The following is a 20,742-nucleotide window of genomic DNA, read 5'->3' on the forward strand; positions in this document are numbered from 1 at the left end:
GGACTATCTAGGTTACCTAGCGGGCACTTGGAATATGTAGGTTACCAAGCGGGCACTTGGACTATCTAGGTTACCTAACGGGCACTTCGACTATCTAGGTTACGTAGCGGGCACTTGGACTATGTAGGTTACCTACAGGACATTTGGATGATCTAGGTTAACTAGTGGGCCCTGGGACTATGTAGGTTAACTAGCGGGCCCTTGGATGATCTAGGTTAACTAGCGGGCACTTGGACTATGTAGGTTACCTAGCAGGCACTTGCACTATCTAGGTTAGCGAACGGGGACTTGGACTATGTAGTTGACCTAGCAGGCACTTGGACTGTGTAAGTTACCTAGCGGGCACGTGGATTATCTAGGTTAACGAACGGGCACTGGGACTATGTAGGTTACCTAGCGGGCACTTGGACTATGTATGTTAGCTAACGGGAACTTGGACTATCTAGGCTACCTAGCGGTCACTTGGACTATGTAGGTTACCTAGTGGGCACTTGGACTATCTAGGTTACCTAACGGGCACTAGGACTATGCAGGTAACCTAGCAGGCACTTGGACGAACTAGGTTAACGAGCGGGCCCTTAGACTATGTAGGTTACCTAGCGGGCACTTGGACTATGTATGGTAGCTAACAGGAACTTGGACTATCTAGGTTACCTAGCAGGCACTTTGACTATGTAGGTTACCTAGCGGCACTTGGACTATGTAGGTTACCTAGCGGGCACTTGGACAATCTAGGTTACCTAACGGGCACTTTGACTATCTAAGTTACCTAGCGGGCACTTGGACTATCTAGGTTAGCTAAAAGGAACTTGGACTATCTAGGTTACCTATCGGGCACTAGGCCTACGTAGGTTACCTAACGGGCACTTGGACTATGTAGGTTAACTAGCGGACACTTGGACGATCTAGGTTAACTAGCCGGCACTTGGAATATCTAGGTTAACTAGGGGGCCCATGGACTAAGTAGGTTACCTAGCGGGCACTTGGACTATCTAGGTTAGCGAACGGGGACTTGGACTATGTAGGTGACCTACCAGGCACTTGTACTGTCTAGGTTACCTAGCGGGCACTTGGACTATGTAGGTTACCTAGCGTGCTCTTGGACTATGTATGTTAGCTAACGGGCACTTGGACTATCTAGGTTACCTAGCGGGCACTTGGAATATGTAGGTTACCAAGCGGGCACTTGGACTATCTAGGTTACCTAACGGGCACTTCGACTATCTAGGTTACGTAGCGGGCACTTGGACTATGTAGGTTACCTACAGGACATTTGGATGATCTAGGTTAACTAGTGGGCCCTTGGACTATGTAGGTTAACTAGCGGGCCCTTGGATGATCTAGGTTAACTAGCGGGCACTTGGACTATGTAGGTTACCTAGCAGGCACTTGCACTATCTAGGTTAGCGAACGGGGACTTGGACTATGTAGTTGACCTAGCAGGCACTTGGACTGTGTAAGTTACCTAGCGGGCACGTGGACTATCTAGGTTAACGAACGGGCACTGGGACTATGTAGGTTACCTAGCGGGCACTTGGACTATGTATGTTAGCTAACGGGAACTTGGACTATCTAGGCTACCTAGCGGTCACTTGGACTATGTAGGTTACCTAGTGGGCACTTGGACTATCTAGGTTACCTAACGGGCACTAGGACTATGCAGGTAACCTAGCAGGCACTTGGACGAACTAGGTTAACGAGCGGGCCCTTAGACTATGTAGGTTACCTAGCGGGCACTTGGACTATGTATGGTAGCTAACAGGAACTTGGACTATCTAGGTTACCTAGCAGGCACTTTGACTATGTAGGTTACCTAGCGGCACTTGGACTATGTAGGTTACCTAGCGGGCACTTGGACAATCTAGGTTACCTAACGGGCACTTTGACTATCTAAGTTACCTAGCGGGCACTTGGACTATCTAGGTTAGCTAAAAGGAACTTGGACTATCTAGGTTACCTATCGGGCACTAGGCCTACGTAGGTTACCTAACGGGCACTTGGACTATGTAGGTTAACTAGCGGACACTTGGACGATCTAGGTTAACTAGCCGGCACTTGGAATATCTAGGTTAACAAGGGGGCCCATGGACTATGTAAGTTAACTAGCGGGCACTTGGACTATCTAGGTTAACTAGCGGACACTTGGACGATATAGGTTAACTACCTGGCAATTGGACTATCTAGTTTAAGTAGCGGGCACTTGGACTATCTATGTTAATTAGCGGGCACTTGGACGATGCAGGTTCCCTAGCTGGCACTTGGACTATATAGGTTCCCTATGGGCACTTGGACCCTCTAGGTTCCCTAAAGGGCACTTGGACTATGTAGGTTCCCTAGCGGGCACTTGGACTATGTAGGTTAACTAGCAGGCCCTTGGACTATCTAGGTTCCCTAGCGGGCACTTGGACTATGTAGGTTCCCTAACGGGCACTAGGACTATGTAGGTTCCATAGCGGGCACTTGGACTATGTAGGTTCCCTATCGGGCACTTGGACTATGTAGGCTTCTATCAGGCACTTGGTCTATGTAGATTAACTAGCGGGCACTTGGACTATCTAGGTAACCTAGCGGGCACTTGGACTATGTACGTCCCCTAGTGGGCACTTCGACTATCTAGGTTAACTAGCGGGCACTCGGTTTATCTAAGTTACCTAGCGGGCACTTGGACTATGTAGGTTAACTAGCGGACACTTGGATGATCTAGGTTAACTAGCGGGCACTTGGACGATATAGGTTAACTACCGGGCACTTGGATTATCTAGGTTGGCTAGCAGGCACTTGAACTATGTAAGTTAACTAGTGGGCCCTTAGACTATCTAGGTTAGCTAACGGGCACTTGGACAATGTAGGTTAATTAGAGGGTACTTGGACTATGTAGGTTACCTAGCGGGCACTTGGAGTATCTTGGTTACCTATTGGGCACTTGAACTATGTAAGTTCCCTAGCGGGCACTTTCACTATGTGGGTTCCATAGCGGGCATTTGGACTATCTAGGTTACCTAACGGGCACTTGGTGTATGTAGGTTCCCTAGCGGGCACTTGGATTATGTAGGTTCCCTATCGGGCACTTGGACTATGTAGGTTACTAACGGGCATTTGGACTATGTAGGTTACTAGCGGGCATTTGGACTATGTAGGTTACCTAACGGGCCCTTGGACTATGTACCTTCGCTATCGGGCACTTGGACAATGTTGGTTAACTAGCGCGCACTAGGACTATGTAGGTTACCTAGCGGGCACTTGGACTGTGTAGGTTAACTAGCGGGCACATGGACTATCTAGGTTACCTAGCGGGCACTTGGACTATGTATGTTCCCTAACGGGCACTTGGACTATGTAGGTTCCCTAGCGGGCACTTGGACTATCTAGGTTAGCTAACGGGCACTTGGACAATATAGGTTAATTAGCCGGTACTTGGACTATGTAGGTCAACTAGCGGGCCCTTGGACTATCTAGGTTAGCTAAGGGGCACTTGGATTATGTAGGTTAAATAGCGGGAACTTGGACAATGTAGGTTAACTAGCGGACATTTGGACGATCTAGGATAACTAGCGGGCCCTTTCACTATGTAGGTTTACTAGCGGGCCCTTAACTATGAAGCTTAACTAGCGGGCACTTGGACGATCTAGGTTAACTAGCGGGCACTTGGACTATGTAGGTTAGCTAGCGGGCACTTGAACTATGTAGGTTAACTAGTGGGCCTTTAGACTATCTAGGTTAGCTAGCGGGCACTTGGACTATGTAGGTTAATTAGCGGGTATTTCACTATGTAGGTGCCCTAGCGGGCATTTGGACTATATAGGTTACCTAGGGGGCACTTGGACTTTGTAGGTTACGTAGCGGGCACTTGGACTATCTAGGTTACCTAGCGTGCACTTGAACTATCTACGTTGCCTAGCGGGTACTTGGACTATCTAGGTTAACTAGCGGGCACTTGGACTATCTAGGTTACCTAGCGTGCACTTGAACTATCTACGTTGCCTAGCGGGTACTTGGACTATCTAGGTTAACTAGCGGGCACTTGGACTATCTAGGTTAACTAACGGGCACTTGGACTATGTAAATTCCCTAGCGGGCACTTGGATTATGTAGGTTCCCCATCAGGCACTTGAACAATGTAGGTTACTAGCGGGCATTTGGACTATGTAGGTTACCTAACGGGCACTTGGACTATGAGGGTTCCGTATCGGGCACTTGGAAAATGTTGGTTAACTAGCGGGTACTTGGACTATGTAGGTTACCTAGCGGGCACTTTGACTATCGTGGTTATTTAGCGGGCACTTGGACTATATGGGTTAACTGGCGGACACTTGGACGAACTAGGTTAACGAGCGGGCCCTTGGACTCTGTAGGTTACCTAGCGGGCACTTGGATTATGTAGGTTCCCTATCAGGCACTTTGAATATGTAGGTTACTAGCGGGCATTTGGACTATGTAGGTTACCTAACAGGCACTTGGACTATGAGGGTTCCGTATCGGGCACTTGGACAATGTTGGTTAACTAGCGGGCACTAGGACTATGTAGGTCACCTAGCGGGCACTTGGACTATCTAGGTTAGCTAACGGGCACTTGGCCTATCTAGGTTACCTAGCGGGCACTTATACTATGTAGGTTACCTAGTGGGCACTTGGACTATCTAGGTTACCTAACGGGCACTTGGACTATGCAGGTAACCTAGCGGGCACTTGGACAGTCTAGGTTACCTAGCGGGCACTTGGACTATGTAGGTGAACTAGAGGACATTAGGACGATCTAGGTTAACTGGTGGGCCCTTGGACTATGTAGGTTAACTAGCGGGCACTTGGACTATCTAGGTTAACTATCCGGCACATGGACTATCAAGGTTAACTAGCGAGCCCTTGGACTATGTAGGTTAACTAGCGGGCCCTTGGACTTGTAGCTTACCTAGCGGGCACATGGACTAAGTAGGTTACCTAGCGGGCACTTGGACTATCTAAGTTAGCGAACGGGGACTGCACTATGTAGGTGACCTACCAGGAACTTGTACTGTCTAGGTTACCTAGCGCGCACTTGGACTATGTAGGTTACCTAGCGTGCTCTTGGACTATGTATGTTAGCTAACGGGCATTGGACTATCTAGGTTACCTAGAGGGCACTTGGAATATGTAGGTTACCTAGCGGGCACTTGGACTATCTAGGTTACCTAACGGGCACTTCGACTATCTAGGTTACGTAGCGGGCACTTGGACTATGTAGGTTACCTACAGGACATTTGGATGATCTACGTTAACTAGTGGGCCCTTGGACTATGTAGGTTAACTAGCGGGCGCTTGGACGATCTAGGTTAACTAGCGGGCACTTGGACGATGCAGGTTCCCTAGCGGGCACTTTGACTATGTAGGTTCCCTAGCGGGCACTTGGACTATGTGGGTACCCTAGCGGGCATTTGGACTATCTAGGTTTCCTAACGGGCATTTGGACTATGTAGGTTCCCTAGCGGGCACTTGGATTATGTAGGTTCCCGTCTTGCACTTGGACTATGTAGGTTACCTAGCGGGCACTTGGACTATGTAGGTTACCTAGCGGGCACTTGGACTATGTAGGTTAATTAGCGGGCCCTTGCACTATGTAGGTTAACTAGCGGGCCCTTGGACTATGTAGGTTAACCAGGGGGCACTTGGACCATCTATGTTAACTAGTGGGCACTTGGAGGATATAGGTTAACTAGGGGACACTTGGATTAGCTAGGTTACCTAGCGGGCACTTGAACCATGTAGGTTAACTATTTGGCCCTTGGACTATGTAGGTTCCCTAACGGGCACTAGGACTATGTAGGTTCCATAGCGGGCACTTGGACTATGTAGGTTCCCTATCGGGCACTTGGACTATGTAGGCTTCTATCAGGCACTTGGTCTATGTAGATTAACTAGCGGGCACTTGGACTATCTAGGTAACCTAGCGGGCACTTGGACTATGTACGTCCCCTAGTGGGCACTTCGACTATCTAGGTTAACTAGCGGGCACTCGGTTTATCTAAGTTACCTAGCGGGCACTTGGACTATGTAGGTTAACTAGCGGACACTTGGATGATCTAGGTTAACTAGCGGGCACTTGGACGATATAGGTTAACTACCGGGCACTTGGATTATCTAGGTTGGCTAGCAGGCACTTGAACTATGTAAGTTAACTAGTGGGCCCTTAGACTATCTAGGTTAGCTAACGGGCACTTGGACAATGTAGGTTAATTAGAGGGTACTTGGACTATGTAGGTTACCTAGCGGGCACTTGGAGTATCTTGGTTACCTATTGGGCACTTGAACTATGTAAGTTCCCTAGCGGGCACTTTCACTATGTGGGTTCCATAGCGGGCATTTGGACTATCTAGGTTACCTAACGGGCACTTGGTGTATGTAGGTTCCCTAGCGGGCACTTGGATTATGTAGGTTCCCTATCGGGCACTTGGACTATGTAGGTTACTAACGGGCATTTGGACTATGTAGGTTACTAGCGGGCATTTGGACTATGTAGGTTACCTAACGGGCCCTTGGACTATGTACCTTCGCTATCGGGCACTTGGACAATGTTGGTTAACTAGCGCGCACTAGGACTATGTAGGTTACCTAGCGGGCACTTGGACTGTGTAGGTTAACTAGCGGGCACATGGACTATCTAGGTTACCTAGCGGGCACTTGGACTATGTATGTTCCCTAACGGGCACTTGGACTATGTAGGTTCCCTAGCGGGCACTTGGACTATCTAGGTTAGCTAACGGGCACTTGGACAATATAGGTTAATTAGCCGGTACTTGGACTATGTAGGTCAACTAGCGGGCCCTTGGACTATCTAGGTTAGCTAAGGGGCACTTGGATTATGTAGGTTAAATAGCGGGAACTTGGACAATGTAGGTTAACTAGCGGACATTTGGACGATCTAGGATAACTAGCGGGCCCTTTCACTATGTAGGTTTACTAGCGGGCCCTTAACTATGTAGCTTAACTAGCGGGCACTTGGACGATCTAGGTTAACTAGCGGGCACTTGGACTATGTAGGTTAGCTAGCGGGCACTTGAACTATGTAGGTTAACTAGTGGGCCTTTAGACTATCTAGGTTAGCTAGCGGGCACTTGGACTATGTAGGTTAATTAGCGGGTATTTCACTATGTAGGTGCCCTAGCGGGCATTTGGACTATATAGGTTACCTAGGGGGCACTTGGACTTTGTAGGTTACGTAGCGGGCACTTGGACTATCTAGGTTACCTAGCGTGCACTTGAACTATCTACGTTGCCTAGCGGGTACTTGGACTATCTAGGTTAACTAGCGGGCACTTGGACTATCTAGGTTACCTAGCGTGCACTTGAACTATCTACGTTGCCTAGCGGGTACTTGGACTATCTAGGTTAACTAGCGGGCACTTGGACTATCTAGGTTAACTAACGGGCACTTGGACTATGTAAATTCCCTAGCGGGCACTTGGATTATGTAGGTTCCCCATCAGGCACTTGAACAATGTAGGTTACTAGCGGGCATTTGGACTATGTAGGTTACCTAACGGGCACTTGGACTTTGAGGGTTCCGTATCGGGCACTTGGAAAATGTTGGTTAACTAGCGGGTACTTGGACTATGTAGGTTACCTAGCGGGCACTTTGACTATCGTGGTTATTTAGCGGGCACTTGGACTATATGGGTTAACTGGCGGACACTTGGACGAACTAGGTTAACGAGCGGGCCCTTGGACTCTGTAGGTTACCTAGCGGGCACTTGGATTATGTAGGTTCCCTATCAGGCACTTTGAATATGTAGGTTACTAGCGGGCATTTGGACTATGTAGGTTACCTAACAGGCACTTGGACTATGAGGGTTCCGTATCGGGCACTTGGACAATGTTGGTTAACTAGCGGGCACTAGGACTATGTAGGTCACCTAGCGGGCACTTGGACTATCTAGGTTAGCTAACGGGCACTTGGCCTATCTAGGTTACCTAGCGGGCACTTATACTATGTAGGTTACCTAGTGGGCACTTGGACTATCTAGGTTACCTAACGGGCACTTGGACTATGCAGGTAACCTAGCGGGCACTTGGACAGTCTAGGTTACCTAGCGGGCACTTGGACTATGTAGGTGAACTAGAGGACATTAGGACGATCTAGGTTAACTGGTGGGCCCTTGGACTATGTAGGTTAACTAGCGGGCACTTGGACTATCTAGGTTAACTATCCGGCACATGGACTATCAAGGTTAACTAGCGAGCCCTTGGACTATGTAGGTTAACTAGCGGGCCCTTGGACTTGTAGCTTACCTAGCGGGCACATGGACTAAGTAGGTTACCTAGCGGGCACTTGGACTATCTAAGTTAGCGAACGGGGACTTGCACTATGTAGGTGACCTACCAGGAACTTGTACTGTCTAGGTTACCTAGCGCGCACTTGGACTATGTAGGTTACCTAGCGTGCTCTTGGACTATGTATGTTAGCTAACGGGCATTGGACTATCTAGGTTACCTAGAGGGCACTTGGAATATGTAGGTTACCTAGCGGGCACTTGGACTATCTAGGTTACCTAACGGGCACTTCGACTATCTAGGTTACGTAGCGGGCACTTGGACTATGTAGGTTACCTACAGGACATTTGGATGATCTACGTTAACTAGTGGGCCCTTGGACTATGTAGGTTAACTAGCGGGCGCTTGGACGATCTAGGTTAACTAGCGGGCACTTGGACGATGCAGGTTCCCTAGCGGGCACTTTGACTATGTAGGTTCCCTAGCGGGCACTTGGACTATGTGGGTACCCTAGCGGGCATTTGGACTATCTAGGTTTCCTAACGGGCATTTGGACTATGTAGGTTCCCTAGCGGGCACTTGGATTATGTAGGTTCCCGTCTTGCACTTGGACTATGTAGGTTACCTAGCGGGCACTTGGACTATGTAGGTTACCTAGCGGGCACTTGGACTATGTAGGTTAATTAGCGGGCCCTTGCACTATGTAGGTTAACTAGCGGGCCCTTGGACTATGTAGGTTAACCAGGGGGCACTTGGACCATCTATGTTAACTAGTGGGCACTTGGAGGATATAGGTTAACTAGGGGACACTTGGATTAGCTAGGTTACCTAGCGGGCACTTGAACCATGTAGGTTAACTATTTGGCCCTTGGACTATCTAGGTTAGCTAACGGGCACTTGGACTATGTAGGTTAATTAGCGTGCACTTGGACTATGTAGGTGCCCTAGCGGGCATTTGGACTATATAGATTACCTAGCGGGCACTTGGACTTTGTAGGTTACCTAGCGGGCACTTGGACTATCTAGGTTCCCTAGCGGGCACTTGGACTACATATGTTCCCTAAAGGGCACTTGGACTATGTAGGTTCCATAGCAGGCCCTTTGACTATGAAAGTTTTCTAACGGGCACTTGGACTATGTATGTTAGCTAACGGGCACTTGGACTTTGTAGGTTACCTAGCGGTCACTTGGACTATCTAGGTTACGTAGCGGGCACTTGGACTATGTAGGTGAACTAGAGGACATTAGGACGATCTAGGTTAACTAGTGGGCCCTTGGACTATGAAGGTTAACTAGCGGGCACTTGGACTATCTAGGTTAACTAGCCGGCACTTGGACAATCAAGGTTAACTAGCGAGCCCTTGGACTATGTAGGTTAACTAGCGGGCCCTTGGAATTGTAGCTTACCTAGCGGGCACTTGGACTAAGTAGGTTACCTAGCGGGCACTTGGCCTATCTAGGTTAGCGAACGGGGACTTGGACTATGTAGGTGACCTACCAGGCACTTGTACTGTCTAGGTTACCTAGGGGGCACTTGGACTATGTAGGTTACCTAGCGTGCTCTTGGACTATGTATGTTAGCTAACGGGCACTTGGACTATCTAGGTTACCTAGCGGGCACTTGGAATATGTAGGTTACCAAGCGGGCACTTGGACTATCTAGGTTACCTAACGGGCACTTCGATTATCTAGGTTACGTAGCGGGCACTTGGACTATGTAGGTTACCTACAGGACATTTGGATGATCTACGTTAACTAGTGGGCCCTTGGACTATGTAGGTTAACTAGCGGGCGCTTGGACGATCTAGGTTAACTAGCGGGCACTTGGACGATGCAGGTTCCCTAGCGGGCACTTTGACTATGTAGGTTCCCTAGCGGGCACTTGGACTATGTGGGTACCCTAGCGGGCATTTGGACTATCTAGGTTTCCTAACGGGCATTTGGACTATGTAGGTTCCCTAGCGGGCACTTGGATTATGTAGGTTCCCGTCTTGCACTTGGACTATGTAGGTTACCTAGCGGGCACTTGGACTATGTAGGTTACCTAGCGGGCACTTGGACTATGTAGGTTAATTAGCGGGCCCTTGCACTATGTAGGTTAACTAGCGGGCCCTTGGACTATGTAGGTTAACCAGGGGGCACTTGGACCATCTATGTTAACTAGTGGGCACTTGGAGGATATAGGTTAACTAGCGGACACTTGGATTAGCTAGGTTACCTAGCGGGCACTTGAACCATGTAGGTTAACTATTTGGCCCTTGGACTATCTAGGTTAGCTAACGGGCACTTGGACTATGTAGGTTAATTAGCGTGCACTTGGACTATGTAGGTGCCCTAGCGGGCATTTGGACTATATAGATTACCTAGCGGGCACTTGGACTTTGTAGGTTACCTAGCGGGCACTTGGACTATCTAGGTTCCCTAGCGGGCACTTGGACTACATATGTTCCCTAAAGGGCACTTGGACTATGTAGGTTCCATAGCAGGCCCTTTGACTATGAAAGTTTTCTAACGGGCACTTGGACTATGTATGTTAGCTAACGGGCACTTGGACTTTGTAGGTTACCTAGCGGTCACTTGGACTATCTAGGTTACGTAGCGGGCACTTGGACTATGTAGGTGAACTAGAGGACATTAGGACGATCTAGGTTAACTAGTGGGCCCTTGGACTATGAAGGTTAACTAGCGGGCACTTGGACTATCTAGGTTAACTAGCCGGCACTTGGACAATCAAGGTTAACTAGCGAGCCCTTGGACTATGTAGGTTAACTAGCGGGCCCTTGGAATTGTAGCTTACCTAGCGGGCACTTGGACTAAGTAGGTTACCTAGCGGGCACTTGGCCTATCTAGGTTAGCGAACGGGGACTTGGACTATGTAGGTGACCTACCAGGCACTTGTACTGTCTAGGTTACCTAGGGGGCACTTGGACTATGTAGGTTACCTAGCGTGCTCTTGGACTATGTATGTTAGCTAACGGGCACTTGGACTATCTAGGTTACCTAGCGGGCACTTGGAATATGTAGGTTACCAAGCGGGCACTTGGACTATCTAGGTTACCTAACGGGCACTTCGATTATCTAGGTTACGTAGCGGGCACTTGGACTATGTAGGTTACCTACAGGACATTTGGATGATCTAGGTTAACTAGTGGGCCCTTGGACTATGTAGGTTAACTAGCGGGCACTTGGACGATCTAGGTTAACTAGCGGGCACTTGGACTATGTAGGTGAACTAGAGGACATTAGGACGATCTAGGTTAACTAGTGGGCCCTTGGACTATGTAGGTTAACTAGCGGGCACTTGGACTATCTAGGTTAACTAGCCGGCACATGGACTATCAAGGTTAACTAGCGAGCCCTTGGACTATGCAGGTTAACTCGCGGGCCCTTGGACTTGTAGCTTACCTAGCGGGCACTTGGACTAAGTAGGTTACCTAGCGGGCACTTGGACTATCTAGGTTAGCGAACGGGGACTTGCACTATGTAGGTGACCTACCAGGCATTTGTACTGTCTAGGTTACCTAGCGCGCATTTGGACTACGTAGGTTACCTAGCGTGCTCTTGGACTATGTATGTTAGCTAACGGGCATTGGACTATCTAGGTTACCTAGCGGGCACTTGGAATATGTAGGTTACCTAGCGGGCACTTGGACTATCTAGGTTACCTAATGGGCACTTCGATTATCTAGGTTACGTTGCGGGCACTTGGACTATGTAGGTTACCTACAGGACATTTGGATGATCTAGGTTAACTAGTGGGCCCTTGGACTATGTAGGTTAACTAGCGGGCACTAGGACGATCTAGGTTAACTAGCGGGCACTTGGACGATGCAGGTTCCCTAGCGGGCACTTTGACTATGTAGGTTCCCTAGCGGGCACTTGGACTATGTGGGTACCCTAGCGGGCATTTGGACTATCTAGGTTTCCTAACGGGCATTTGGACTATGTAGGTTCCCTAGCGGGCACTTGGATTATGTAGGTTCCCGTCTTGCACTTGGACTATGTAGGTTACCTAGCGGGCACTTGGACTATGTAGGTTAATTAGCGGGCCCTTGCACTATGTAGGTTAACTAGCGGGCCCTTGGACTATGTAGGTTAACCAGGGGGCACTTGGACCATCTATGTTAACTAGTGGGCACTTGGAGGATATAGGTTAACTAGCGGACACTTGGATTAGCTAGGTTACCTAGCGGGCACTTGAACTATGTAGGTTAACTATTTTGGCCCTTGGACTATCTAGGTTAGCTAACGGGCACTTGGACTATGTAGGTTAATTAGCGTGCACTTGGACTATGTAGGTGCCCTAGCGGGCATTTGGACTATATAGATTACCTAGCGGGCACTTGGACTTTGTAGGTTACCTAGCGGGCACTTGGACTATCTAGGTTCCCTAGCGGGCACTTGGACTACATATGTTCCCTAAAGGGCACTTGGACTATGTAGGTTCCCTAGCAGGCACTCTGACTATGAAGGTTCTCTAGCGGCCACTTGGACTATGTAGGTTCCATAGCAGGCCCTTTGACTATGAAAGTTTTCTAACGGGCACTTGGACTATGTATGTTAGCTAACGGGCACTTGGACTATGTAGGTTACCTAGCGGTCACTTGGACTATCTAGGTTACGTAGCGGGCACTTGGACTATGTAGGTGAACTAGAGGACATTAGGACGATCTAGGTTAACTAGTGGTCCCTTGGACTATGTAGGTTAACTAGCGGGCACTTGGACTATCTAGGTTAACTAGCCGGCACTTGGACTATCAAGGTTAACTAGCGAGACCTTGGACTATGTAGGTTAACTAGCGGGCCCTTGGAAATGTAGCTTACCTAGCGGGCACTTGGACTAAGTAGGTTACCTAGCGGGCACTTGGACTATCTAGGTTAGCGAACGGGGACTTGGACTATGTAGGTGACCTACCAGGCACTTGTACTGTCTAGGTTACCTAGCGGGCACTTGGACTATGTAGGTTACCTAGCGTGCTCTTGGACTATGTATGTTAGCTAACGGGCACTTGGACTATCTAGGTTACCTAGCGGGCACTTGGAATATGTAGGTTACCAAGCGGGCACTTGGACTATCTAGGTTACCTAACGGGCACTTCGACTATCTAGGTTACGTAGCGGGCACTTGGACTATGTAGGTTACCTACAGGACATTTGGATGATCTAGGTTAACTAGTGGGCCCTTGGACTATGTAGGTTAACTAGCGGGCCCTTGGATGATCTAGGTTAACTAGCGGGCACTTGGACTATGTAGGTTACCTAGCAGGCACTTGCACTATCTAGGTTAGCGAACGGGGACTTGGACTATGTAGTTGACCTAGCAGGCACTTGGACTGTGTAAGTTACCTAGCGGGCACGTGGACTATCTAGGTTAACGAACGGGCACTGGGACTATGTAGGTTACCTAGCGGGCACTTGGACTATGTATGTTAGCTAACGGGAACTTGGACTATCTAGGCTACCTAGCGGTCACTTGGACTATGTAGGTTACCTAGTGGGCACTTGGACTATCTAGGTTACCTAACGGGCACTAGGACTATGCAGGTAACCTAGCAGGCACTTGGACGAACTAGGTTAACGAGCGGGCCCTTAGACTATGTAGGTTACCTAGCGGGCACTTGGACTATGTATGGTAGCTAACAGGAACTTGGACTATCTAGGTTACCTAGCAGGCACTTTGACTATGTAGGTTACCTAGCGGCACTTGGACTATGTAGGTTACCTAGCGGGCACTTGGACAATCTAGGTTACCTAACGGGCACTTTGACTATCTAAGTTACCTAGCGGGCACTTGGACTATCTAGGTTAGCTAAAAGGAACTTGGACTATCTAGGTTACCTATCGGGCACTAGGCCTAAGTAGGTTACCTAACGGGCACTTGGACTATGTAGGTTAACTAGCGGACACTTGGACGATCTAGGTTAACTAGCCGGCACTTGGAATATCTAGGTTAACTAGGGGGCCCATGGACTATGTAAGTTAACTAGCGGGCACTTGGACTATCTAGGTTAACTAGCGGACACTTGGACGATATAGGTTAACTACCTGGCAATTGGACTATCTAGTTTAAGTAGCGGGCACTTGGACTATCTATGTTAATTAGCGGGCACTTGGACGATGCAGGTTCCCTAGCTGGCACTTGGACTATATAGGTTCCCTATGGGCACTTGGACCCTCTAGGTTCCCTAAAGGGCACTTGGACTATGTAGGTTCCCTAGCGGGCACTTGGACTATGTAGGTTAACTAGCAGGCCCTTGGACTATCTAGGTTCCCTAGCGGGCACTTGGACTATGTAGGTTCCCTAACGGGCACTTGGACTATGTAGGTTCCATAGCGGGCACTTGGACTATGTAGGTTCCCTATCGGGCACTTGGACTATGTAGGCTTCTATCAGGCACTTGGTCTATGTAGATTAACTAGCGGGCACTTGGACTATCTAGGTAACCTAGCGGGCACTTGGACTATGTACGTCCCCTAGTGGGCACTTCGACTATCTAGGTTAACTAGCGGGCACTCGGTTTATCTAAGTTACCTAGCGGGCACTTGGACTATGTAGGTTAACTAGCGGACACTTGGATGATCTAGGTTAACTAGCGGGCACTTGGACGATATAGGTTAACTACCGGGCACTTGGATTATCTAGGTTGGCTAGCAGGCACTTGAACTATGTAAGTTAACTAGTGGGCCCTTAGACTATCTAGGTTAGCTAACGGGCACTTGGACAATGTAGGTTAATTAGAGGGTACTTGGACTATGTAGGTTACCTAGCGGGCACTTGGAGTATCTTGGTTACCTATTGGGCACTTGAACTATGTAAGTTCCCTAGCGGGCACTTTCACTATGTGGGTTCCATAGCGGGCATTTGGACTATCTAGGTTACCTAACGGGCACTTGGTGTATGTAGGTTCCCTAGCGGGCACTTGGATTATGTAGGTTCCCTATCGGGCACTTGGACTATGTAGGTTACTAACGGGCATTTGGACTATGTAGGTTACTAGCGGGCATTTGGACTATGTAGGTTACCTAACGGGCCCTTGGACTATGTACCTTCGCTATCGGGCACTTGGACAATGTTGGTTAACTAGCGCGCACTAGGACTATGTAGGTTACCTAGCGGGCACTTGGACTGTGTAGGTTAACTAGCGGGCACATGGACTATCTAGGTTACCTAGCGGGCACTTGGACTATGTATGTTCCCTAACGGGCACTTGGACTATGTAGGTTCCCTAGCGGGCACTTGGACTATCTAGGTTAGCTAACGGGCACTTGGACAATATAGGTTAATTAGCCGGTACTTGGACTATGTAGGTCAACTAGCGGGCCCTTGGACTATCTAGGTTAGCTAAGGGGCACTTGGATTATGTAGGTTAAATAGCGGGAACTTGGACAATGTAGGTTAACTAGCGGACATTTGGACGATCTAGGATAACTAGCGGGCCCTTTCACTATGTAGGTTTACTAGCGGGCCCTTAACTATGTAGCTTAACTAGCGGGCACTTGGACGATCTAGGTTAACTAGCGGGCACTTGGACTATGTAGGTTAGCTAGCGGGCACTTGAACTATGTAGGTTAACTAGTGGGCCTTTAGACTATCTAGGTTAGCTAGCGGGCACTTGGACTATGTAGGTAAATTAGCGGGTATTTCACTATGTAGGTGCCCTAGCGGGCATTTGGACTATATAGGTTACCTAGGGGGCACTTGGACTTTGTAGGTTACGTAGCGGGCACTTGGACTATCTAGGTTACCTAGCGTGCACTTGAACTATCTACGTTGCCTAGCGGGTACTTGGACTATCTAGGTTAACTAGCGGGCACTTGGACTATCTAGGTTAACTAACGGGCACTTGGACTATGTAAATTCCCTAGCGGGCACTTGGATTATGTAGGTTCCCCATCAGGCACTTGAACAATGTAGGTTACTAGCGGGCATTTGGACTATGTAGGTTACCTAACGGGCACTTGGACTATGAGGGTTCCGTATCGGGCACTTGGAAAATGTTGGTTAACTAGCGGGTACTTGGACTATGTAGGTTACCTAGCGGGCACTTTGACTATCGTGGTTATTTAGCGGGCACTTGGACTATATGGGTTAACTGGCGGACACTTGGACGAACTAGGTTAACGAGCGGGCCCTTGGACTCTGTAGGTTACCTAGCGGGCACTTGGATTATGTAGGTTCCCTATCAGGCACTTTGAATATGTAGGTTACTAGCGGGCATTTGGACTATGTAGGTTACCTAACAGGCACTTGGACTATGAGGGTTCCGTATCGGGCACTTGGACAATGTTGGTTAACTAGCGGGCACTAGGACTATGTAGGTCACCTAGCGGGCACTTGGACTATCTAGGTTAGCTAACGGGCACTTGGCCTATCTAGGTTACCTAGCGGGCACTTATACTATGTAGGTTACCTAGTGGGCACTTGGACTATCTAGGTTACCTAACGGGCACTTGGACTATGCAGGTAACCTAGCGGGCACTTGGACAGTCTAGGTTACCTAGCGGGCACTTGGACTATGTAGGTGAACTAGAGGACATTAGGACGATCTAGGTTAACTGGTGGGCCCTTGGACTATGTAGGTTAACTAGCGGGCACTTGGACTATCTAGGTTAACTATCCGGCACATGGACTATCAAGGTTAACTAGCGAGCCCTTGGACTATGTAGGTTAACTAGCGGGCCCTTGGACTTCTAGCTTACCTAGCGGGCACATGGACTAAGTAGGTTACCTAGCGGGCACTTGGACTATCTAGGTTAGCGAACGGGGACTTGCACTATGTAGGTGACCTACCAGGCACTTGTACTGTCTAGGTTACCTAGCGCGCACTTGGACTATGTAGGTTACCTAGCGTGCTCTTGGACTATGTATGTTAGCTAACGGGCATTGGACTATCTAGGTTACCTAGCGGGCACTTGGAATATGTAGGTTACCTAGCGGGCACTTGGACTATCTAGGTTACCTAACGGGCACTTCGACTATCTAGGTTACGTAGTGGGCACTTAGACTATGTAGGTTACCTACAGGGCATTTGGATGATCTACGTTAACTAGTGGGCCCTTGGACTATGTAGGTTAACTAGCGGGCGCTTGGACGATCTAGGTTAACTAGCGGGCACTTGGACGATGCAGGTTCCCTAGCGGGCACTTTGACTATGTAGGTTCCCTAGCGGGCACTTGGACTATGTGGGTACCCTAGCGGGCATTTGGACTATCTAGGTTTCCTAACGGGCATTTGGACTATGTAGGTTCCCTAGCGGGCACTTGGATTATGTAGGTTCCCGTCTTGCACTTGGACTATGTAGGTTACCTAGCGGGCACTTGGACTATGTAGGTTACCTAGCGGGCACTTGGACTATGTAGGTTAATTAGCGGGCCCTTGCACTATGTAGGTTAACTAGCGGGCCCTTGGACTATGTAGGTTAACCAGGGGGCACTTGGACCATCTATGTTAACTAGTGGGCACTTGGAGGATATAGGTTAACTAGCGGACACTTGGATTAGCTAGGTTACCTAGCGGGCACTTGAACCATGTAGGTTAACTATTTGGCCCTTGGACTATCTAGGTTAGCTAACGGGCACTTGGACTATGTAGGTTAATTAGCGTGCACTTGGACTATGTAGGTGCCCTAGCGGGCATTTGGACTATATAGATTACCTAGCGGGCACTTGGACTTTGTAGGTTACCTAGCGGGCACTTGGACTATCTAGGTTCCCTAGCGGGCACTTGGACTACATATGTTCCCTAAAGGGCACTTGGACTATGTAGGTTCCATAGCAGGCCCTTTGACTATGAAAGTTTTCTAACGGGCACTTGGACTATGTATGTTAGCTAACGGGCACTTGGACTATGTAGGTTACCTAGCGGTCACTTGGACTATCTAGGTTACGTAGCGGGCACTTGGACTATGTAGGTGAACTAGAGGACATTAGGACGATCTAGGTTAACTAGTGGGCCCTTGGACTATGAAGGTTAACTAGCGGGCACTTGGACTATCTAGGTTAACTAGCCGGCACTTGGACAATCAAGGTTAACTAGCGAGACCTTGGACTATGTAGGTTAACTAGCGGGCCCTTGGAATTGTAGCTTACCTAGCGGGCACTTGGACTAAGTAGGTTACCTAGCGGGCACTTGGACTATCTAGGTTAGCGAACGGGGACTTGAACTATGTAGGTGACCTACCAGGCACTTGTACTGTCTAGGTTACCTAGCGGGCACTTGGACTATGTAGGTTACCTAGCGTGCTCTTGGACTATGTATGTTAGCTAACGGGCACTTGGACTATCGAGGTTACCTAGCGGGCACTTGGAATATGTAGGTTACCAAGCGGGCACTTGGACTATCTAGGTTACCTAACGGGCACTTCGATTATCTAGGTTACGTAGCGGGCACTTGGACTATGTAGGTTACCTACAGGACATTTGGATGATCTAGGTTAACTAGTGGGCCCTTGGACTATGTAGGTTAACTAGCGGGCACTTGGACGATCTAGGTTAACTAGCGGGCACTTGGACTATGTAGGTGAACTAGAGGACATTAGGACGATCTAGGTTAACTAGTGGGCCCTTGGACTATGTAGGTTAACTAGCGGGCACTTGGACTATCTAGGTTAACTAGCCGGCACATGGACTATCAAGGTTAACTAGCGAGCCCTTGGACTATGCAGGTTAACTCGCGGGCCCTTGGACTTGTAGCTTACCTAGCGGGCACTTGGACTAAGTAGGTTACCTAGCGGGCACTTGGACTATCTAGGTTAGCGAACGGGGACTTGCACTATGTAGGTGACCTACCAGGCACTTGTACTGTCTAGGTTACCTAGCGCGCATTTGGACTATGTAGGTTACCTAGCGTGCTCTTGGACTATGTATGTTAGCTAACGGGCATTGGACTATCTAGGTTACCTAGCGGGCACTTGGAATATGTAGGTTACCTAGCGGGCACTTGGAATATGTAGGTTATCTAGCGGGCACTTGGACTATCTAGGTTACCTAACGGGCACTTCGATTATCTAGGTTACGTTGCGGGCACTTGGACTATGTAGGTTACCTACAGGACATTTGGATGATCTAGGTTAACTAGTGGGCCCTTGGACTATGTAGGTTAACTAGCGGGCACTAGGACGATCTAGGTTAACTAGCGGGCACTTGGACGATGCAGGTTCCCTAGCGGGCACTTTGACTATGTAGGTTCCCTAGCGGGCACTTGGACTATGTGGGTACCCTAGCGGGCATTTGGACTATCTCGGTTTCCTAACGGGCATTTGGACTATGTAGGTTCCCTAGCGGGCACTTGGATTATGTAGGTTCCCGTCTTGCACTTGGACTATGTAGGTTACCTAGCGGGCACTTGGACTATGTAGGTTAATTAGCGGGCCCTTGCACTATGTAGGTTAACTAGCGGGCCCTTGGACTATGTAGGTTAACCAGGGGGCACTTGGACCATCTATGTTAACTAGTGGGCACTTGGAGGATATAGGTTAACTAGCGGACACTTGGATTAGCTAGGTTACCTAGCGGGCACTTGAACTATGTAGGTTAACTATTTTGGCCCTTGGACTATCTAGGTTAGCTAACGGGCACTTGGACTATGTAGGTTAATTAGCGTGCACTTGGACTATGTAGGTGCCCTAGCGGGCATTTGGACTATATAGATTACCTAGCGGGCACTTGGACTTTGTAGGTTACCTAGCGGGCACTTGGACTATCTAGGTTCCCTAGCGGGCACTTGGACTACATATGTTCCCTAAAGGGCACTTGGACTATGTAGGTTCCCTAGCAGGCACTCTGACTATGAAGGTTCTCTAGCGGGCACTTGGACTATGTAGGTTCCATAGCAGGCCCTTTGACTATGAAAGTTTTCTAACGGGCACTTGGACTATGTATGTTAGCTAACGGGCACTTGGACTATGTAGGTTACCTAGCGGTCACTTGGACTATCTAGGTTACGTAGCGGGCACTTGGACTATGTAGGTGAACTAGAGGACATTAGGACGATCTAGGTTAACTAGTGGGCCCTTGGACTATGTAGGTTAACTAGCGGGCACTTGGACTATCTAGGTTAACTAGCCGGCACTTGGACTATCAAGGTTAACTAGCGAGACCTTGGACTATGTAGGTTAACTAGCGGGCCCTTGGAATTGTAGCTTACCTAGCGGGCACTTGGACTAAGTAGGTTACCTAGCGGGCACTTGGACTATCTAGGTTAGCGAACGGGGACTTGGACTATGTAGGTGACCTACCAGGCACTTGTACTGTCTAGGTTACCTAGCGCGCACTTGGACTATGTAGGTTACCTAGCGTGCTCTTGGACTATGTATGTTAGCTAACGGGCACTTGGACTATCTAGGTTACCTAGCGGGCACTTGGAATATGTAGGTTACCAAGCGGGCACTTGGACTATCTAGGTTACCTAACGGGCACTTCGACTATCTAGGTTACGTAGCGGGCACTTGGACTATGTAGGTTACCTACAGGACATTTGGATGATCTAGGTTAACTAGTGGG

This window comes from Tenrec ecaudatus, chromosome 2, assembly GCF_050624435.1.
Source record: "Tenrec ecaudatus isolate mTenEca1 chromosome 2, mTenEca1.hap1, whole genome shotgun sequence".
NCBI lineage: Eukaryota > Metazoa > Chordata > Mammalia > Afrosoricida > Tenrecidae > Tenrec > Tenrec ecaudatus.